Raw genomic sequence first — 21,089 nt, forward strand, 5'->3', positions numbered from 1 at the left:
ACCACTATACCACACTGGCAGAGAGGGGCTGCCTGGCCACACACCGCCAGGATGCGCCCCCAAGGGGGGAAAGGGAGAGATGGAGACATGGCAGCCGTGTGCGTGCTCTCTCGTGGCGAAGGACCCCGAGCCACTGCTTCCCTCCTGAGCCGGGCGAGCATGAAACCCGGGAAATTAAGGGACATCATCAATCCGGGGCAGCTGCGGGAAATGGCGCTGGGATAAGGGAGCTTCCCGCCAAATAAGGGACGGTTGACAGCTATGGCCTCCATCTCCAGGAGCAGTCTCTCTCGAGCCATAGCTCCTGTGGGGCATTGGGCCGCTGAGAGAACAGGGCGATGGACCAGATGGGCTGTTGGCCTGATCCTGTCCCTTCCTGCTAAGCGGTGAACAAAGCTCCAGCCTATTCCTTCCGCTCCTTCGTCTGCTACTGGGAAGTCCTTTATGAGAAAAGGAACGTGCAATGCTCCACAGCAGAAACATGATCTGGCAGGGTGGGGGAGATGGAGTGGGGGAGAACCGCTGATTTTTTTGCCGACGGCAGCAGAATAACCCGAGCCAGCTAGCAGCCGAATCGTCCCCCGGGAGCCATGTACCGAGTCTGCAGCGCTAATCAATTTGCTCGGAAGTTGCAAGCGAACGGCGTGCGCCTTTACTCGGAAGCAGGGTCCCGCTCCGCTCGGCAGGGGCTTAGACCACAGAAACGTGCTCAGGAGAAGAGGCCAAGGTGCGGCCGGCCCAAGACATTTTGACCCTTAGGGCAAAGCGAGAAGAGGAATGTAGGAATCTGCCTTAAAGTGGGTCAGCCCCTTCGTCTAAAATGTATAATCTATTGTTGGAGTTATGGAATTCTGGTGCTGGAGGAGACTCTTGAGAGTCCCATGGACTGCAAGAAGATCAAACCTCTCCATTCTGAAGGAAACCAGCCCTGAGTGCTCACTGGAAGGACAGATCCTGAAGCTGGGGCTCCAAGACTTTGGCCACCTCATGAGAAGAGAAGACTCCCTGGAAAAGACCCTGATGTTGGGAAAGATGGAGGGCACAAAGAGAAGGGGACGACAGAGGACAAGATGGCTGGACAGTGTTCTCGAAGCTACCAGCATGAGTTTGACCAAACTGCGGGAGGCAGTGGAAGACAGGAGGGCCTGGTGTGCTCTGGTCCAGCGGGTCACGAAGAGCCAGACACGACTAGACGACTAAACAACAAATTGTTGGAGTGGCATACAAAGGATGAACAAGTTAAATCTGTGATGATAGACTGGGCAAGAGATGTGGGAGAAAACATAATGTTTTAAGACTGGGATAGGTTGTGGAGGAAAGGGGTCAAGTTCACTGCATGTACGGTGTTAAAGGAAAATATTACGAAAATGATGTATAGATGGTACTTAACTCCTGTAAAATTAGCAAAGATATATCATAATAGTGATCATCTATGCTGGAAATGTAAAGAAAAAGAAGGTACCTTTTATCATATGTGGTGGACCTGCCCCAAGGGGAAAGACTTCTGGGAGAAGATTTACAATGAATTGAAAAAAATGTTGAAATATACATTTACTAAGAAACTACAGGCCTTTCTTCTTGGAATAATAGGTCTGGAATTGCCCAAGAAAGATGTTAGATTGTTTTTGTATGCCACAACTGCAGCTAGAATTTTGTTAGCTAAGAATTGGAAAACACAAGAAGTCCCAACAGTGGAGGAATGGCAGACGAAAAGCTAGCCGACCTGACTGGAAGAGTCCGCGACCAGAAGAAGGGGGATTAGTACCAGGATGAATGGATGAAATTCAAAGAACATTTACTTAAATATGCTAAGATAACTTAATTGGAAAAACTTGCAAATACCCATAGCTGTCAACTTACAGATTTGAAAATAAGGGACCTGCAGCCTCCCCTGTTCCAGGCACTCCAGTCTTCCTGTCCTCCTGCAGTCTGGTCAAACTCAGGCTGGGTAGCTTTGAGAACACTGTCCAACCAACTTTGTAACCAGAGGTTCAACTGAATAGAATCTGAATCACATGCACCACAAGGCCTATGCAGCCTCAACTTAAGATGGCTCCCCGGCCTGGCTTTGCACTGCAAAGTTTGCAGCAGCACGTGCAAAAAAATGGCGTCCAGCATTCAAAAACCCCCTCAGCTTGCATTAACTAGCCACACACAAGGCATGCAAGCTCCACCCCCCAGTCGTTCTTAGACTTCTTATTGGGTGAGCAACGCAGCCAAGCAACACAGTTGGAGCCTCCCTCCTCCCTAGCCGGCAGGGAGGGACAGCAGTGGGACATGGCGCTGGAATAAGGGACTGCCCCTTCAAATAAGGGACACTTGACAGCTATGCAAATACCAGATAGGCTTAGGATTGAAATATGTGATGTTAGTGAATAATATGTTTAAAGTTAAAATGAAAAGGTATAATGATGTTAAGTGATTAAGTTAATTTTATGAGAAATTTGGTTTTGGAAAACTGTTACCATGATATACACTGAAACTCAGCCGGGGGGATTCAAGGAAGTCACTTAACAATGTTACTATGATTGGATTAACTACAGCTAAGATTTATGTTTGTTTGTTTGTTCAAAAATTTTGGAAAATCAATAAAAAAAATTGAAAAATAAAATAAAGTGGGTCAGCCCCTTGCTCCATCTAGCTAGTGCTGTCTGCACGGGCTGGCAGGGTTTCAGGAAGGAGTGGCTTCCAAAATGTAAGGGAGCTGTCGAGCAAGGCCAGTCATCCACAGAGCAGGGACAGAATGCAAGGAGATTTTTATTAATAGAAAATAACACAGCAGAGTCCCTCAGTTCGTCTCTCCCCCCCCCCTTTCAATTTTTTTTATTCATTTTATAACACAACTAAACAGAAAAGCAGACAATACAAACAAATTCTTATCTTGCCCTTATTTTTTCTAAACATTGTTAGGTGAGCTTCCCCAAGTCCCCTCTATCTGATTTTCATTTTACCTCATCTTTAGCAGTTTACATATATCATAATTTTTAACCATTTTTCTATCACACTTACTTTTACCATAAAAATCTTCACATTTTATCACTTGCAAATAATACTATTTTAAAATACACTACATTCTACTTCTAACCCTACAGCCTATATCCACTTCCAAAGCTATTCTAAGATTTAAATAGTAACATATTTTTTTCAAATATTCTTTAAACTTCTTCCTAATTTGTCTTAATCCAGCGGATTAAGTTGCGGAAACTGACCACGACTTCCTTCCTTCCCCCTCTAGCCTCTCACTCGGGATCGCCCCCCCCCCACAAGCAGACGAGAGGGGCTTGAGCTCTTCCTTTGGGCCTGTCTGACTCATTGCTCAGCAAGGTGCAGGACTCGAACGGGGTGCCCGAGGGGGGAGGAGAGCCGGCAGGCCTGGGACTGTCCTGCTGCTGTGTACACAGCACATAACACCGGTCCTGAAAGACCTACATTGGCTCCCAGGACGTTTCCGAGCACAATTCAAAGTGTTGGTGCTGACCTTGAAAGCCCTAAACGGCCTCAAAGGCCCAGTATACCTGAAGGAGCGTCTCCACCTCCATCTTTCTGCCCGGACACTGAGGTCCACTTCCGAGGGCCTTCTGGCGGTTCCCTCCCTGTGAGAAGCAAAGCTACAGGGAACCAGGCAGAGGGCCTTCTCGGTGGTGGCACCTGCCCTGTGGAATGCCCTCCCATCAGATGTCAAAGAGATAAACAACTACCAGACTTTTAGAAGACATCTGAAGGCAGCCCTGTTTAGGGAAGCTTTTAAAGTTTAATAGTAGTAGATAGGTAGCCGTGTTGGTCTGCCATAGTCAAAATAAAAAAAATTCCTTCCAGTAGCACCTTAAAGACCAACTAAGTTAGTTCTTGGTATGAGCTTTCGTGTGCATGCACACTTCTTCAGATACGAAGAATGTCTTCAGTATCTGAAGAAGTGTGCATGCACACGAAAGCTCATACCAAGAACTAACTTAGTTGGTCTTTAAGGTGCTACTGGAAGGAATTTTTTTTAATGTTTAATAGGTTATTGTATTTTAGTGTTCTGTTGGAAGCCGCCCAGAGTTGCTGGGGAAACCCAGCCAGATGGGCGGGGTATAAATAAATTATCATCATCATCATCATCATCATCATCATCATCATCGCCCATCCAGTCCAGCATCTTGTTCTCACTGTGGCCGACCAGATGCCCATCATGGGGAACCAGAAAGCATGATCTGAGAATAAGAGTCAGCTTCCAGCAACGGATGTTCAGCGCACACCATCCTGTCTAGTAGCCATCCCTAGCCTTCTCCTCCTCCGTGAATTTGCCCAATCCTCTTTCAAGGCCGTCCACACTGATGGCCATCTCTGCCTCCTGTGGCAGGGAGTTCCACAGTTCAACTCTGTAACATGTGAAGAAGGAACTTCCTTTCATCCGCCTGGAATCTATTCCGAGAGAAGCCAGACTAGCCAGGGTCGTCTTTAGCCAGGGGTGCAAGGGGTGCGGGGCAGCCTGGCGCCAAATTCTGGGGGGCACCCAATGTATTCTGGGGGGCACCAGATGTATACCTACTGTACACCGGTCCCTCTTGATTGGTGGCAGTGAAAAGCGATGGAGCAAAAGTCCCTACCCACCTGTCGCTCTGTTACTCTGTAGCGTCAAATATTCCTGACGAGTCAGGAAACGAAAGCAGTTATTTCCGCTGTGTCGTCTTACAGGTGAGCAATTCCCCCCGATGGTGCATATAGACTATGTCCCTCCTTCAGCATGTGAAAACAGATTTATTCTGACCAGCTTTTGGGAGGCTGATTTTTTTTTTTTAAAGGGCTTTGAAATTTTGCTGTATTCCAATAAATTTGTGGTTGGGTTTGGTTTTTTTTAAAAAAACAAAGCCTTAATTCTAGTAGAGTGTATTTACTTCTTAACAATGGTCTTTTATATGATTTTAGCTATGTGTGCTTTATCTGTAGCCATTCTAATTTCCGGGGAACAGATGGCATATAGTTTAAAAATAAAAAATGACGGTGATTCAATTGCAGGGGTTGGACTAGATGACCGTAGAGGGTCCCGACCAACTCTACAGTTCTGTTGCCTTTGGAGTCCCTAACCCTGCGCAGGATCAGGCTCCCACGCCCCGCTGAACTGAAGGGTCTGGAATGATCTGATTCTTGGGAAGACGAGGGTCCATTTCCACCCTTCCCCGAGCTTTCAGCAGTGGCGTAGCGTGGGGGGTGCCAGGGGTGCCGGCCGCACCGGGCGCAACATCTGGGGGGGGCGCGAGTCCAGAGGGAAGGGACAAGTTCCTTCCTCCGCCGGGCTCCCCGCCGCCACCGCCAGCCTTGCGCCCTAGCACCCGCGCGCCCCGCCGCCGCTGCGGCTGCGCTCCACTCACTGCTCGCAGGAGGAGCAGCCGCTGCAGCAGCGCCGACGCCGCCACCGGCGCCTGGCCGGGCACGGGCAGCCTCCGCACCCCGGCGCCGCCGCCATCCCCTCGGCCCAGCCACAGGTGGCGGCTGCTTCTGCCGACTGGGAGGGAGGAGAGCTCCGAGGGGCCTCGCCGCGCCCTGCGCTCCCCAAAACCCTCAGAGAGGAAGCCGGCAGGCGGGCGAGGGTCTCCCGGCAGAAGGGGGCGCCGCTGGCTCCGGCTCTCAGCGCAAGTCTCAGCCGCGGGGGGGGGGGGCGCGAGGACGGAGCACGGCTGGAAGCCCCCGGACCCGGCCGGGAGGAGGAGAGGGGGGGCGAGGACGGAGCACGGCTGGAAGCCCCCGGACCCGGCCGGGAGGAGGGGGGGGCCGAGGACGGAGCACGGCTGGAAGCCCCCGGACCCGGCCGGGAGGAGGAGAGGCGCTTGCCAAGCCCGGATCTGGAGCTCCACCTACAGCCTTTGGGGGGGGGGGTCCTTGGCTCCTTCGCTCGCCCCCAGCCCCAGTGGCGTAGCGTGGGGGGTGCAGGGGGGCCGGGCGCAACATCTGGGGGGGCGCGCTCGCAGTCGAGTGCTAAAATCCACGGGTTAGGGGGCGCAAATTACTTGCCTTGCCCCGGGTGCTGACAACCCACGCTACGCCACTGGCTTTCAGGGATGGAGAGGGGGCTAAAAGACCTGTCCCCACCCCACCCACCATTATGGCTCCCCTACTACTCTGCCGTGACCTTCACGAGGATGCCTCGAATCTCTCCCTCCAGATGGAGATCGGAGGAGACAGACCACAGAGTGCTGACGCAGGTCTCCGGGGAGCCCAGCGTAGATGCCGCAAATGGCAGCCTTTCCCTCCCCACAGCCCCCCTGCCTGGCGGTGGGTGGGTGGGCTGGAGTTAGGCTCCTGTAGGTCGAGAGTGAGGCTTTGTGTACCTGGCCTTCCATCTGGGAACTGGGGCAAGCGGCTTGCTGGATCAGGCCAGTGTATATAGACTTGTAAATAACTCTGAGGAATTTGCTAACACAGCTGTTGCATGTATAGCTGTGGCTAGCAGCTCAAACCAGGATTCAGGTCTTGAGTGAGGTATAGTGGTACCTCGGGTTACATACGCTTCAGGTTACAGACTCCGCTAACCCAGAAATAGTACCTCGGGTTAAGAACTTTGCTTCAGGATGAGAACAGAAATCGTGCTCTGGCGGCAGCGGGAGACCCCATTAGCTAAAGTGGTGCTTCAGGTTAAGAATGGTTTCAGGTTAAGAACGGACCTCCAGAACAAATTAAGTTCTTAACCCGAGGTACCACTGTACTAGGGGTCAGACCTGGAGTCCTGTGTTTCAGTTCTGGGTACCCTGCTTAAAGAAGGGTATTTCAACAACAACAACAATAATAATTATTTATTGTTTATACCCCGCCCATCTGGCTGGGTTTCCCCAGCCACTCTGGGCGGCTCCCAACAAAACACTAAAATACAAAAACCTATTAAACATTAAAAGCTCCCCTAAACAGGGCTGCCTTCAGATGTCTTCTAAAAGCTTGGTAGTTATTTTTCTCTTTGACATCTGGTGGGAGGGCGTTCCACAGGGTGGGTGCCACCACCGAGAAGGCCCTCTGCATGGTTAAGAACTTTGCTTCAGGATGAGAACAGAAATCGTGCTCCCGCGGTGCAGCAGCAGTGGGAGGCCCCATTAGCTAAAGTGGTGCTTCAGGTTAAGAACAGTTTCAGGTTAAGAACAGACCTCTGGAACGAATTAAGTACGTAACCAGAGGTTACCACTGTGCAAGGTTTGTCCACTGGAGAGACAAAGCCACACCTGAAGGTTGCAAGAGTCAATACTGTTTCCTCAGACCAAGGTAGAGCAAAAACTCTAGTCCCATGGAAGACAGGTAGCCAGAGGTTTGAACTGGTCAATCCAGTTGCAGGTAGTTCCAAATGCAGTACTGGTAGAACAGGGGTATACTATGTCTATGACAACTGTTTGTTTATGTCTCTTGATGCTGCACTAGCTTCTGAGAGTGTGAGACAGGAAATGTCAGTACAGTGGTGCCTCGCAAGACGAAATTAATTGGTTCCGCAAGTTTTTTCTTCTTGCGAGTTTTTCGTCTTGCGAAGCACGGTTTCCCATAGGAATGCATTGAAAATCAATTAATGCGTTCCTATGGAAAACGCTTGCCAGGCTGACGGTGCAGAGAAGGGCTTTTCTCCCCACTGCAAGCCTTCAGGACAGGTACGGGAACAGAGGGGAAGGCGCGCAGCGCTTCTCCTCTGTTCCCGGGGCTTGCGGTGGGAGGAGGGTTTTTCCTCTCCACCGCCAACATTCAGAACAGCATTCTGAATGTTGGCGGTGGGAAGGAAAACCCTCTTCCCACCGCAAGTCTTCAGGACAGCCTTCCGAAGGCTGGCGCGGGGAGAAGGGCTTTCCGCCCCACCGCCAGCCTTCGGAGGAGCCTTCCGAAGGCTGGCGCGGGGAGAAGGGCTTTTCTCCCCACTGCCAGCCTTCGGAGGAGCCTTCCGAAGGCTGGCGCGGGGAGAAGGGCTTTCCGCCCCACCGCCAGCCTTCGGAGGAGGTCCGAGGACAGTGGGGAAGACACGCTGCACTTCCCCGCTGTCCCGGAGATTTCCCTATGGGCTTTCGTCTTGCGAAGGAAGCCCATAGGGAAATTCGTTTTGCGAAGTGCCTCCAAAACAGAAAACCCTTTCGTCTAGCGGGTTTTCCGTCTTGCGAGGCGTTCGTCTTGTGGGGCACCACTGTACTGTTGGGGTATTGTTGGAGAGTTTAGTTTTACTTCTGTGTTCTGATGCTGTTCTGTACCACTGCTGAGAGAGCACAGACATGCTGATGGTTTCTTTGTATAAAGTAAAGGGTAAAGGGACCCCTGACCATTAGGTCCAGTCGTGACCGACTCTGGGGTTGCGGTGCTCATCTCGCTTTACTGGCCGAGGGAGCCGGCGTACAGCTTCTGGGTCATGTGGCCAGCATGACTAAGCCGCTTCTGGAGAACCAGAGCAGCGCACGGAAATGCTGTTTACCTTCCCGCCGGAGCAATACCTATTTATCTACTTGCACTTTGACGTGCTTTTGAACTGCTAGGTTGGCAGGAGCAGGGACCGAACAACGGGAGCTCACCCCATCGTGGGGATCTGAACCGCCAACCTTCTGATCGGCAAGTCCTAGGCTCTGTGGACGCCACCTGCGTCCCTTTGTATATAGACTGTAAATAAAGTAGTTTAGAGCTACTGATTAACTCTTCTGCTATGAGATACTTGAAGACGAGTGTGCTCCTCTTGAGGCATCTGTTCATAGTCTGCATTTTAATCAAGGCTTATATTTTGATCAGATACCTGTATTCTTAAAATGAGCTTAAAATATATTTTAAAATATCTGTATCTCTCATGCCAGGCAGCATCTCTCATGCCAGACAGTGAGTGCATCGGCAGATGTGCTCATCTTAAAGAGGGCCCCTGGTTTATTGTGGTCATAAAAAGGCTGAGAAGCGAGGTCACTGACCTTACAAATTACAGAATAATCAAGTTGCAAAAACATTTATTATGCCTCTCATTTGAGACTTAAGCCCAAAGGGTAAATTGAAGAAGTTGCTTTTAGAACAGCAGCTGTTTTAGCAGCAAAAGGGGGGCTGTAAACTAAGAGGCTTCTCTCGGAAGTTGCTTTTGGAAACTGTTTTTTTACTAAGTTCCCTTTCTTCTAAATATATATATATATTAATGTATTAAATATATAGGCTTAAATATAATTATGCAAAGGATTTAGAAAGCATGAAATTTAGATGTTAGATTCTTATTTCATAGAGACATAGAGTCCTAGAGTTGGAAGAGACCACAGACCCATGCCAAACGGGAAGCACTATCACTCCTGACATCTGGTTGCCGAGCCTCTGTTTAAAATGAAATTAAAAACCATCTGGTTTGTAGGGAATAGGGAAAGAGGGGCCAAAGGTTATCTGGTAATTAAGGTGCCTTGTAGAGGTTAATGGCTACTTGTTTGCCATTTATAAATAGAAGAAAATATAGCTCTCTGTCTCCCATAAAAGGTAATAGGAAATGGGTGTATCTTATATGATTGGTTCTAGCAATCAGCCAATAGGAAATTCAACCAGGCTGATTGGACAGAGGCAGCCAAAGGAGGAGCAAGGGGACTGGGCTGAGGGAATATAAGTGCTGGCCATCAGGGCTGGAAGGGCAGAGCATTGGTAACCATATACCACTGTGTCTCTCATTTATTTGTCTGACAAATAAATAATTATTTTAATTTCTCTATTGCTGCGTTGAATATTTCATTCCAGCTAAGCGTTAACCACAAGCAGGGTGCTACATTTTATGGTGCTCTTGTGACTCGGATAAGTGGTCTGCTGGAACGCAGCCCCTTCGCCTTACTGGGCGGGGTACAAGAGAGAGGACCACTCACTGCCTACCCAGCGCGCACTGGAAAGTCTTTTTCCAGGGGAACGCAGAAGTCTCGTCTGTCTGATACCCTGCCCACTGACGGCGACGGACCGGGGGGAAACGGAACCAACCAAGGGTAAGTGCACAAAGGGGTTTTTGGCCCTCCAATTAATTGGGAGGAAGAGAAGTCTTGATCAAACTTCTGCGTCTCAGTAAGTGGGAACTGAGTACGCTAGGTGGTTGGGTACATCAGATGGTGATCTGGTGTAGGGAAAAGGGAAGAATGGGAGGTAGTGTGTGGTGAAGTATCTAGCGCATTGTATGTGTGAGAAAGTACAGTCTGCAGCTGACCTGAGTGTGAAAACGAGTGTGTGAGTGACTGAGTGGATACTTCACAGGGCCATACAATGGGAGTTGGAGGTTCAAAAGGGGAAAATACACCTCTTGAATGTATGTTAAATAATTTTAAGAAAGCCTTCTCAGGGGCATATGGAGACAAAATGACGCCAGAGCGCCTGAGAACGTTATGTGAACTAGAATGGCCAAAACAAAATACTGGATGGCCATCTCAGGGAACCTTTGATATAAATTTAGTAAGCAAACTTTGGTCTAATATCGCCAAAGAAACTGGAGGGTGCCCAGAACAATTTTCATATATAGATTCCTGGCTGAGCACATTAAATAAAAATCCTCCATGGATAAGGGAATGCAAAGTCCAACGATGCAAATTATTGGCTGTAAAAGCCGAAGCTAGGAAAGGAATCTTGCCAAATAAACTCAAACCCATTTTTGAGGGACCAGAGGAAGAGGTGCTTCCACCTCCACCCTATGCTCCACATCGAAGGGAGCCTAATCCAAACACTCCACCAGTTGTAACCCCAAGGCAAGAAAGTGGAATGAATAATGGGGCTGGAGTCACAGAACTTGATTCCTTGATAGATTATGATAAATATCTTCAGGAGGCATTGGAGTCCTATAATAAAGCCCAAGCAGAAGTGGTTATTCCATCTGTGAGTCCCAGTAGAACTCCATCTACAGTCTCTTTTAGTGGAACAACTGATTGCCTACCCCAAACCCCTGTACATCCAAGTCCTAGAGAAATATTACAGAAGTTACAGGGAGACCTTAATCGGTCAGCAAGCAATACAGCCAGGCGTATAAGGCTGCTAAAAGAACGCCTTGGGACAAATACCATCCCCTATGATTTGAGGCCTCTAGAGCAAAGCGAAGAGAAAGATCACGTAGTAGCCCCTCTCAGAAGAGTATTTGATGCACTTGAGGAGCCTGTGCTGGTTAACGGGCTACCTGGACCAAGGCCACCTCGAACTTCGACCCTGCAATATATTCCATTCACGACTACAGATCTGATGAATTGGAAAACACACACCCCATCTTTTGCAGAAAAACCTCAGGCTATGATGGACTTGGTGACTTCAATAATAAATACTCATAGTCCTACTTGGACAGATTGCCGCCAGCTCCTGAATACTCTGTTCACCACTGAGGAAAGGAGAGACATAATTGAAAAGGCACAGATATATTTGCGTGAGCAGGCCAGAGTGGGAAATATTTATAATATTGACCGTCATCTCCAAGACAACTTTCCCTTGGAAGATCCTAATTGGGATCCAAACAATGCAATTCATCTGGCCAGGCTTACCACCTATCGCCAGACGCTTGTGCAAGGTATCCGCAGGGCATGCCAGAAGCCCACTAACATGTCTAAAGTCTCAGAAGTAGAACAGAAACCAAATGAGAGTCCAGGAGACTTTTTAGAGAGGCTGCAAGAAGCCTATCGTATATGGACTCCTTTTGACCCTGAAGCCCCTGAAAACAGCAGAATGATTACTGCTACATTTGTGGCCCAGTGCGCTTCTGACATTCGTAAGAAAATTCAGAAATCAGAAGGATGGGAAGGGATGCTGATGAGCCAAATTATGGCCATTGCACGCCGAGTTTATCGGAATAGGGATGAGGCTGAGAAACAAGAGAAGAAGAAGTGGCAGAAGGAAAAGATGGTAATGCTAGCCACAGCAGTGAAGCAAGACTACCGCCCCTTAAATGGAGGAAGAGGGCGGGGAAGGAATCCACCACTGGGAAGGAATCAATGTGCGAATTGCAAGAAGGAGGGTCATTGGAAGCGGGAGTGTCCTGAACCCCTGAGGTTGGAAGAAGTACGCCCAGGCCCAGGCCCAGGCCCAGGCCCAGGCTCCGGCCCAAGAAACCAGGGACGGGGACGGGGAATGATCCGAGATGGAAGATATCAGAGACCTGGACAAGGACAGAGTAGAGACAATTTCATTGGACTGGCAGAGGAGGATTTTACCCAAGACTAGGAAAGACCGGACTCCATAAAGTTAGGCTTCCAGGAGCCCACGGTCACGATTCAATTAGGGAGCCATTTAATAGACTTTATGATTGATACTGGGGCTGAATACTCAGTACTCCCAGAACTATTGCAGAAAAAGGCATCCAAAAGTGTAGTCATTAAAAGTGCCACTGGTCAGTCAGCTAAGAGGTCTTTCCTCCAACCTTTGGAATGCCAGATTGGGGGACATCGTTTAATCCATCAGTTTTTGTATATACCTGAGTGTCCAATACCTCTCTTAGGTAGAGATATGCTGTCCAAATTGCAGGCCCAAATCACCTTCACTCCTCGAGGTCCAGAAATGAAACTGCCATCAAAAGCAGCAGGAATAATTTCCCTCTCAGTACCTAAGGAACAATCATGGCGCCTAATGTCAGCCCTGCAAGTCCAACCCACATTGGATACAGAGTTAAACAAGCTCCTCCGAACCCTACAGGTGCCACCAGGAGTATGGGCCGAAAATAGCCCACCAGGAATGGCTAAGAATATAGCTCCAATTGTAGTAACCTTAAAACCTATGGCTACCCCTGTATCTGTAAAGCAATATCCTTTACCCCGGCGAGCAGCAGAGGGCATCCAGAAACATTTGGACCGCCTATTAAAATATGGTCTGCTTAAGCCCTGCCAATCAGAGTGGAACACACCCCTTTTGCCTGTTCGAAAACCTGGGACAGATGAATACAGGCCAGTGCAGGACTTGAGGCTCGTAAACCAGGCTATCGAGACCTTGCACCCAAATGTACCAAACCCATACACCCTGCTGAGTTTGATCCCACCAGAAGCAACATTTTTTACTGTATTGGACTTGAAAGATGCATTCTTCTGTTGCCGGCTGGCACCACAGAGCCAACCTATATTTGCCTTCCAGTGGGAAGACCCTTTAACAGGAACAAAAGGCCAGCTAACTTGGACGAGATTGCCCCAGGGATTCAAAAATTCCCCAACTTTATTTGGCACTGCCTTGGCGAAGGATCTAACAAGTTACCCCTCAATACCTGGAGAAAAGGTGGTTCTGCAATATGTAGATGACCTTATACTAGCAGCAAAGGATTTTGATACCTGTAAAGAAGGTACAGAGGAACTGCTCCACTTGCTCTGGGAAGCTGGCTACCGAGTTTCCCAGAAAAAGGCACAGTTATGTTTAGAAAAGGTCAAATATTTGGGCTTTGACATCTCACACCAACAACGAGCATTGAGACCAGAGAGGAAAGAAGCTATTTGCCTTATCAAGGAACCTACCACAAGGAAACAACTCAGAGGATTCCTGGGAACAGCAGGGTTTTGTAGACTATGGATACCTGATTTCAGCAGTCTGGCCAAGCCCTTACATGAAAGCACTCGAGGTGCAGAAAAGGACCCATTCGTATGGGGACCTGAGCAGCAACAAGCCTTTTTAGTTATCAAACAACGACTTATGGAGGCCCCAGCCCTTGGACTGCCTAATTCGGAAAAACCCTTTCAGCTGTACGTACATGAACAGAATGGGATTGCAGCGGCAGTCCTGACCCAGAGATTAGGAAGTTGGAACCGTCCAGTAGCTTATTTGTCAAAGCAATTGGACTCAGTAGCAAAAGGATGGCCTCCATGCCTAAGGGCAGTAGCGGCCACTGCAAGCCTTGTCAAAGAAGCTGACAAATTTACCTTCGGCCAGACGATGTATGTGAATGTACCTCATGCTGTTCTGACACTCATGGAATATAAGGGTAGTTATTGGCTAACGAACCCAAGGATGGCTAGGTACCAAGGCCTATTGTGTGAAAATCCCAGGATTCATCTACGAGTAGTGAATATGCTCAATCCAGCAACTTTGCTGCCCCTACCAGAGGTAGATGATGAAGAATCACATGATTGCCTCCAAATAATGGATGAAGTTTATTCCAGTAGACCCGATCTGAAAGATGAACCATTGAAAAATCCAGATGTTGTATATTATACTGATGGTAGCAGTTACCTGCATGAAGGTGCCAGACGAGCAGGATATGCTGTGGTCACCAATGAGGAAGTTGTGGAAGCTGAAGCTTTGCCTGCTGGCACCTCAGCACAAAAAGCTGAACTTATAGGTTTAACTAGAGCTCTGCAATTGGCAGCCGGATGTAAGGCAAACATCTATACTGATTCTAAATATGCCTTCTTAACCCTGCATGCACATGGTGCTCTATGGAAAGAAAGAGGTCTAATAGGAGCCCACGGGAAGGCCTTGAAATATGGACCTGAAGTAGAAATCCTGTTAGAAGCAGTATGGGCTCCAGAACAGATTGCTGTAATGCACTGCAAAGGTCATGGACGAGGAAGGGATCCAATAACCAGAGGAAATCATGCTGCTGACAAAGCAGCCCGAGAGGCAGCCCAAAAGCCTGTGGGAGGATTTATAGCAGCCCTCATACCAGAGGTAGTTCCAGAAGAAGTTAAACCTCACTATACCCCAGAAGAGAGGAAGTGGGCTGAACAGGAAGGAGCAGTTGTGAAGGACGGTTGGATGATCCTGCCGGACAATAGGATTTATGTACCTCATCACCTAGCAGGCACAATTGTAAGAAATTATCATGAATCTACTCACCTTGGCGGTACTGCAACCAGAGAAAGTCTCAGTCGGAAGTTGTATATTATTAATCTATCACAATTAGCAACTTGCATTTCACAGAAATGTGTTCTTTGTGCTAAAAACAATCCCAGGCAGGGACCGGTACAACCTCCTGGAATCCAACATGTGGGATACGTCCCCATGGAAAGCCTAATTGTGGACTTCACAGAGCTGGTCCCTTCTAAGGGATTCAAGTATCTCCTTGTGTTTGTAGATACTCTTACCGGATGGGTTGAAGCTTTTCCCACCCGAACTGAAAAGGCACGAGAGGTAACTAAGAGACTCCTGACTGAATTGATCCCGAGGTTTGGATTACCTAGATGCATTGGAAGTGATAATGGGCCAGCGTTCATTGATCAAGTAGTACAAGAAGTATGTCGAGTCCTACAAGTGAAATGGAGACTGCATGCAGCCTATAGGCCTCAGAGTTCAGGGAAAACTGAAAGAATGAATCGGACTCTGAAAACCCAATTGGCAAAATTAACCCAGGAAACGGGATTGGGATGGGTAGATGTGTTACCCATAACACTGTTTCGTGTTCGGTGTGCACCCACAAAAAGACTTAAGTTGTCACCTTTTGAGCTCCTGTATGGGAGACCGCCCTCCTTTGTTCAGGATATTCCAGCTGACCTCAAACAAATAGGAGACCATGTGACACAGGAACAAGTGCAATCTCTCTCCCGTGTTTTTGTTTCTCTTAACAGGTGGGCCTTCGAGCGCACGCCGTGCAGCATTGCCGAGCCGATTCATCAGTTCCAGGCTGGCGATAGCGTATGGGTGAAAGAGTGGAAACGAGATCCACTTGCACCTAAGTGGCGTGGACCTTACACCGTCTTGCTCTCTACTCCAACAGCGGTGAAGGTAGCTGAGGTGACCCCCTGGATTCATCACTCCCGTTTGAAGAAGTCCGAAGGCAGTTGGACGTGCAAAGGTGACCCCTCTAACCCTCTTAAACTGACTCTCTCCAAAAACCCCTGTATCTAGCCCTACCGGGAACGGGCTAGGTCACGGGCAACATTAGACGACCGGCCTGCTGCAGCCACAACCTGGAAGCTGGCTGACCTGCGCACGCCTGAAGCTTGAGGAGCATCTGAACCAGCGATTGTGAAAGGAAAGATTCTCTTATACAATTAATTGACTGCCCACCCCCTTGTGGAACAATTATCAGAGATATTACTCATTGGGGATCCTCGGGATATATGTTTTGGTCTTGGTGGTTCCCCATTCCTGTCACTGGGGGAATTATATTGGGACTAATATTTATTTGCTATCACAATAAGGTAATCTTTTGTGGAAGGAATGCATATGCTAGACATCAACATGATTCTATTATTAATCCTGATCCCTTGGGAAGGGGAAGGGTCCTTGAATCTGACCAAATTGACTAAATATGGATTCCGCCATGACCACAATATGTGGGTAGGTTTAGCTGAAATGGTAGCCAATGTTGCAAATAGGACCAATTGCCTTGTTTGCTCTCTTGGGCCAGATGATTCAGAGGGAGGTATGCCCTTATTACCGATACCATTAGATGCCATTGGTATGGTAAGCGAAATACCAAACCAAACAGAAGTACAGAATTTCCCCGGATGGAACTCAACTAAACCATTACGAGTTATACCTGTACAAGGGGAATTCTGTGTACATAAATCATCAGATGCAGCTGATTCTACCATGATAGGCTCTTCTCATTGTCACTATACTTGGGATAATATTAAGAATACCTGGGCACACGATACTACCTATCGAACTCGGGATGCCTTGCCCTGTGCACCTCCTTTTATTCATGCATGGAAAGTGGTATGGAACATAACTGTGACAGAAAAAGGCAATCTAACATACTGCACTGTGAACTCTCTACCTCTTTTGCTATTTCGCCTTCTGTACTCCACGTACCAAAGACCTCAGACACGATGGTTGTGGTGGATATGTGGAGAATGGGCATACAAGAAACTCCCCTCCAAATGGAGTGGGACTTGTTTCCTGGGATGGGTATTACCACCAATGTGGATTATGCCTACTAATTTGGCCAAGCGTACACGAAGAAACGCTGATATTTCTCATATAGCAGGAGGAAGTACCCAAAGTTGGAGCGGTACTGATGATTGGCCACCAGAGCGCATTATAGCCTATTATGATCCTGCCTCCTGGAATCCTGGTGAGCTCATACAAGGGGCACGGGATCCTATTTATAATCTAAACAGAATAATTCGATTGCAAGCAGTAGTGGAGCTTGTAACCAATGCAACGGCCCAGAGTTTGAGACTTATTGCACAACAGTTGGATGAAAGTAGAGCCGCCATTTTGCAGCTGAAAATGGGAATGGATTATGTACTTGCCAAGCAGGGAGGCCTATGTGGAGTCTTGAACTTGACAGGGAATGCCTGTTGCTTTAACATTTCAGATAATGGTGAGGCAATCCGTGTGTTGGCCACAAAGATGGAGAATATAGCACATGTCCCAGTACAAACATGGGAAGGATGGGATATGGGATGGCTCACCAATTGGTTACCTAATGTCACAGGACTCAAAGGGATACTATTGTCTTGCTTGTTTTTCTTGACAGTAGTGGTAATGGTTTTATGTATGATGCCATGTATCATTTCATGTTTTAGAAGTACAATTAGCAAGATGGTTTCAAATGAAACTCTACCTCATATCATGGCCCTATACAGAGCTTTACCTCAGGAATATGATGAAGGTCAAGCTATCAAGGACACTTGGGATGAAGGTCCTTGAGCTTGAAAGGGGGGAATGAGGCATCTGTTCATAGTCTGCATTTTAATCAAGGCTTATATTTTGATCAGATACCTGTATTCTTAAAATGAGCTTAAAATATATTTTAAAATATCTGTATCTCTCATGCCAGGCAGCATCTCTCATGCCAGACAGTGAGTGCATCGGCAGATGTGCTCATCTTAAAGAGGGCCCCTGGTTTATTGTGGTCATAAAAAGGCTGAGAAGCGAGGTCACTGACCTTACAAATTACAGAATAATCAAGTTGCAAAAACATTTATTATGCCTCTCATTTGAGACTTAAGCCCAAAGGGTAAATTGAAGAAGTTGCTTTTAGAACAGCAGCTGTTTTAGCAGCAAAAGGGGGGCTGTAAACTAAGAGGCTTCTCTCGGAAGTTGCTTTTGGAAACTGTTTTTTTACTAAGTTCCCTTTCTTCTAAATATATATATATATTAATGTATTAAATATATAGGCTTAAATATAATTATGCAAAGGATTTAGAAAGCATGAAATTTAGATGTTAGATTCTTATTTCATAGAGACATAGAGTCCTAGAGTTGGAAGAGACCACAGACCCATGCCAAACGGGAAGCACTATCACTCCTGACATCTGGTTGCCGAGCCTCTGTTTAAAATGAAATTAAAAACCATCTGGTTTGTAGGGAATAGGGAAAGAGGGGCCAAAGGTTATCTGGTAATTAAGGTGCCTTGTAGAGGTTAATGGCTACTTGTTTGCCATTTATAAATAGAAGAAAATATAGCTCTCTGTCTCCCATAAAAGGTAATAGGAAATGGGTGTATCTTATATGATTGGTTCTAGCAATCAGCCAATAGGAAATTCAACCAGGCTGATTGGACAGAGGCAGCCAAAGGAGGAGCAAGGGGACTGGGCTGAGGGAATATAAGTGCTGGCCATCAGGGCTGGAAGGGCAGAGCATTGGTAACCATATACCACTGTGTCTCTCATTTATTTGTCTGACAAATAAATAATTATTTTAATTTCTCTATTGCTGCGTTGAATATTTCATTCCAGCTAAGCGTTAACCACAAGCAGGGTGCTACACTCTCAGGAGGGTGGGGTCGCTTATCACGGTCTCTCGGGACTGAGGAAGATTTACAGCCAGAGAGTGACCATCAGAGAGATGCCCCGGTGTCTTGGGAAGGTGGTGGCCTTCCCGGGCATTTTTTCCCAACACAAACACCCCAAAGAACCTAGGACTCTATAGATAGACTGCCTCTGGACCTGGAGGTTCCTTAACAACATGAAAAGAACCTGGGCCAATTAGACCTACAAATTGTTCTGCATGCTATGGTTGCAAGGCAAATGAATTATATTTTATGCTGAGAGTTAGGGTTTGTTTTGGAACACCCTATTCTTTAAAAGAGGGTGCAGTTTTGTGAAATAGCTTTGTTTGTCAAATGCTTGGGTACCAAGATGTACATGTTAAGGCTGGGGAGCTTTTTGCAGTGGAAGCCTAATTTTAAAAAGGTGCAATAAGCCGCTACTTCCTTTCCAAAACCATCAGGCACACAGAGCAGCAAAATTGTTCGCTTGCAAGGAAAGAGAAGTACAACTGCAGCCAAGATGTTTGCAGATGGAAAGGCCACAGTGATGTGACTGGAAGCAGAATTCATTCATTAAAATACACACACATATATATATACCAGATTATCCAAAGACTTGAGACTTCCAATCCAGTCATGCTTTCATCAGGGAGCCGAGACTTTCGTTGACACCTGTCTTGGTGCTGCCATTAAAACGTCTGTTTTGATTTGTCAAAAAAAAGGGGGGGGGAGAACCTGGGCCAAGGGTCCTTCTAGTCCAGCACCCTTTCCCCACAGTGGCCTAATATCCTAGGCACTGAGATAGACTGCTTCTGGGCCTGGAGGTTCCACAATAGGGAAGCTCTTCATATGAACCTACCCAGACCCTGAGATCATCCTCTGAGGCCCTTCTGCTTCATGTGTCTCCTCCATGAGAGGTCCAGAGGATGGCAAGGTGAGAATGGGCCCTTTCTGCAGTGGCTCCCTGTCTGTGAGATGCTTTTCCCAGGGAGATAATAATAATAATAATAATAATAATAATAATAATAATGCAATAAAACATCAAACATTAGAAACTTCCCTAAACAGGGCTGCCTTCAGATGTCTTCTAGAAGTCAGGTAGTTGTTTATTTCCTTGACATCTGATGGGAGGGCGTTTCACAGGGCGGGCACCACCACTGAGAAAGCCCTCTGCCTGCTTCCCTGTAACTTGGCTTCTCGGAGCAAGGGAACCACCAGAAGGCCCTCAGCGCTGGACCTCAGTGTCTGGGCAGAACGATGGGGGTAGAGACGCTCCTTCAGGTCTACTGGGCCAAGGCCACTGAGGGTTTTCAAGGTCAGCACCAACACTTAGAATTGTACCTGGAAATGTACTGGGAGCCAATGTAGGTCTTTCAAGACTGGTGTTATGTGGTCTTGGTGGCCGCTCCCAGTCCCCAGTCTAGCTGCCGCATTCTGGATTAGTTGTAGTTTCCGGGCCACCTTCAAAGGTGGCCCCACGTAAAGCGCATTGCAGTAATCCAAGGAAAAGATCTAGGGGCTTCTACCTTGGTTCGGGTCTTCCCTTCCAGAGCAGGAGAAAACAAGCTTGCTCCATCCTCCAAGGGACAGCCTTTCAGATATTAGATGATGGCTTTCCGTCTCCTCCAGGCTAAACATACCCAGCTCCTTCAACCGTTCCTCATCAGGCTTGGTTTCCGGACCCTTGATCCTGTGTTCATCAGCCTTGCTGATTGTAATGCCCCAGACAGAATGAGGTATTAACAGGAGATGCAGATCTCAGGGCCAACTAGGCACAATGGCTATATTCTACCTCCATTGTCTAAAGCAGTGTACCTCTGAAGACCTGTTGCTGGGAATTGCTGATACAGAGAGGGCTGTTTCACCCAGGTCCTTCTTGTGGGCTCCTGGGACATCTGGTTGGCCACCGCGAGAGCAGGATGGTGGACTCAAGGGCTCCTTTCGGCCTGATCCGCCAGGGCTCGTCTGATGTTCAGAGAAACATCTCTGTGTTTGCGTTCCAATCTCCCAGAAGCCTGTTCTCAGAGCAGCTCCCAGCATATCAAATGATTGTCGCTACATATCCCAGTTCCAACGCGCCCTATGAATAATTACAATTGCAAATAACCGTCATGTCTAAAAGTAAACATGAGTTAAGAATATCCGTCTGCGCAACTTTGAACAAGGCGAGACAATTGAATTTACTTGAGCCAACAGCTTAAAGCGATGCAGGAGAGAGAAGGAGGCCTAATTCAGAAAGTGCATTCTTCCTCTGGGTCTTAAGGACTAGATAAATGGCCTGATCCATCCGTCTCTTCGGATGTTCTTATGCTTATTGAGCATTCACCCTGAGTTTCTTGCACAAACTTTAGATTAAACTGCAACTAATCCAGAATGCGGCAGCTAGACTGGTGACTGGGAGTGGCCGCATAACACTGGTCCTGAAAGACCAACATTGGCTCCCAGTATGTTTCTGAGCACAATTCAAAGTGTTGGTGCTGACCTTGAAAGCCCTCAATGGCCTCAAAGGCCCAGTAGACCTGAAGGAGCGTCTCCACCCCCATTGTTCTGCCCAAGGGCCTTC

At 47.7% G+C, this 21,089-nt stretch overlaps 2 protein-coding genes and 1 long non-coding RNA gene across 4 annotated transcripts in view; 2 read left to right on the plus strand and 1 right to left on the minus strand.

Annotated features, from left to right (window-relative positions):
• The window catches only part of LOC310712949, a 2,318,697-nt gene that overhangs the window by 873,640 nt on the left and 1,423,968 nt on the right, over positions 1–21,089 (plus strand). The window lies entirely within an intron of this gene.
• LOC310712835 (uncharacterized protein) overlaps positions 1–21,089 on the plus strand; it is a 242,636-nt gene that overhangs the window by 122,285 nt on the left and 99,262 nt on the right. The gene's annotated exons all lie outside the window — the stretch shown is intronic.
• LRFN1 (leucine rich repeat and fibronectin type III domain containing 1) overlaps positions 1–21,089 on the minus strand; it is a 149,046-nt gene that overhangs the window by 40,079 nt on the left and 87,878 nt on the right. Inside the window, exon 1 of one of the 2 annotated variants that reach the window (XM_083516167.1) lies at positions 20,342–20,467. The exons of the other annotated variant lie outside the window; for it this stretch is intronic. The gene's annotated coding sequence lies outside the window, so the exon portion shown is untranslated. Of the gene's footprint in view, positions 1–20,341; positions 20,468–21,089 lie in introns of those variants that run through there. 2 annotated transcript variants of the gene reach the window in all.

The sequence above is a fragment of the Podarcis liolepis genome (assembly GCF_965112155.1).
Source record: "Podarcis liolepis genome assembly, chromosome: 7".
NCBI classification, from domain to species: Eukaryota; Metazoa; Chordata; class Lepidosauria; order Squamata; family Lacertidae; genus Podarcis; species Podarcis liolepis.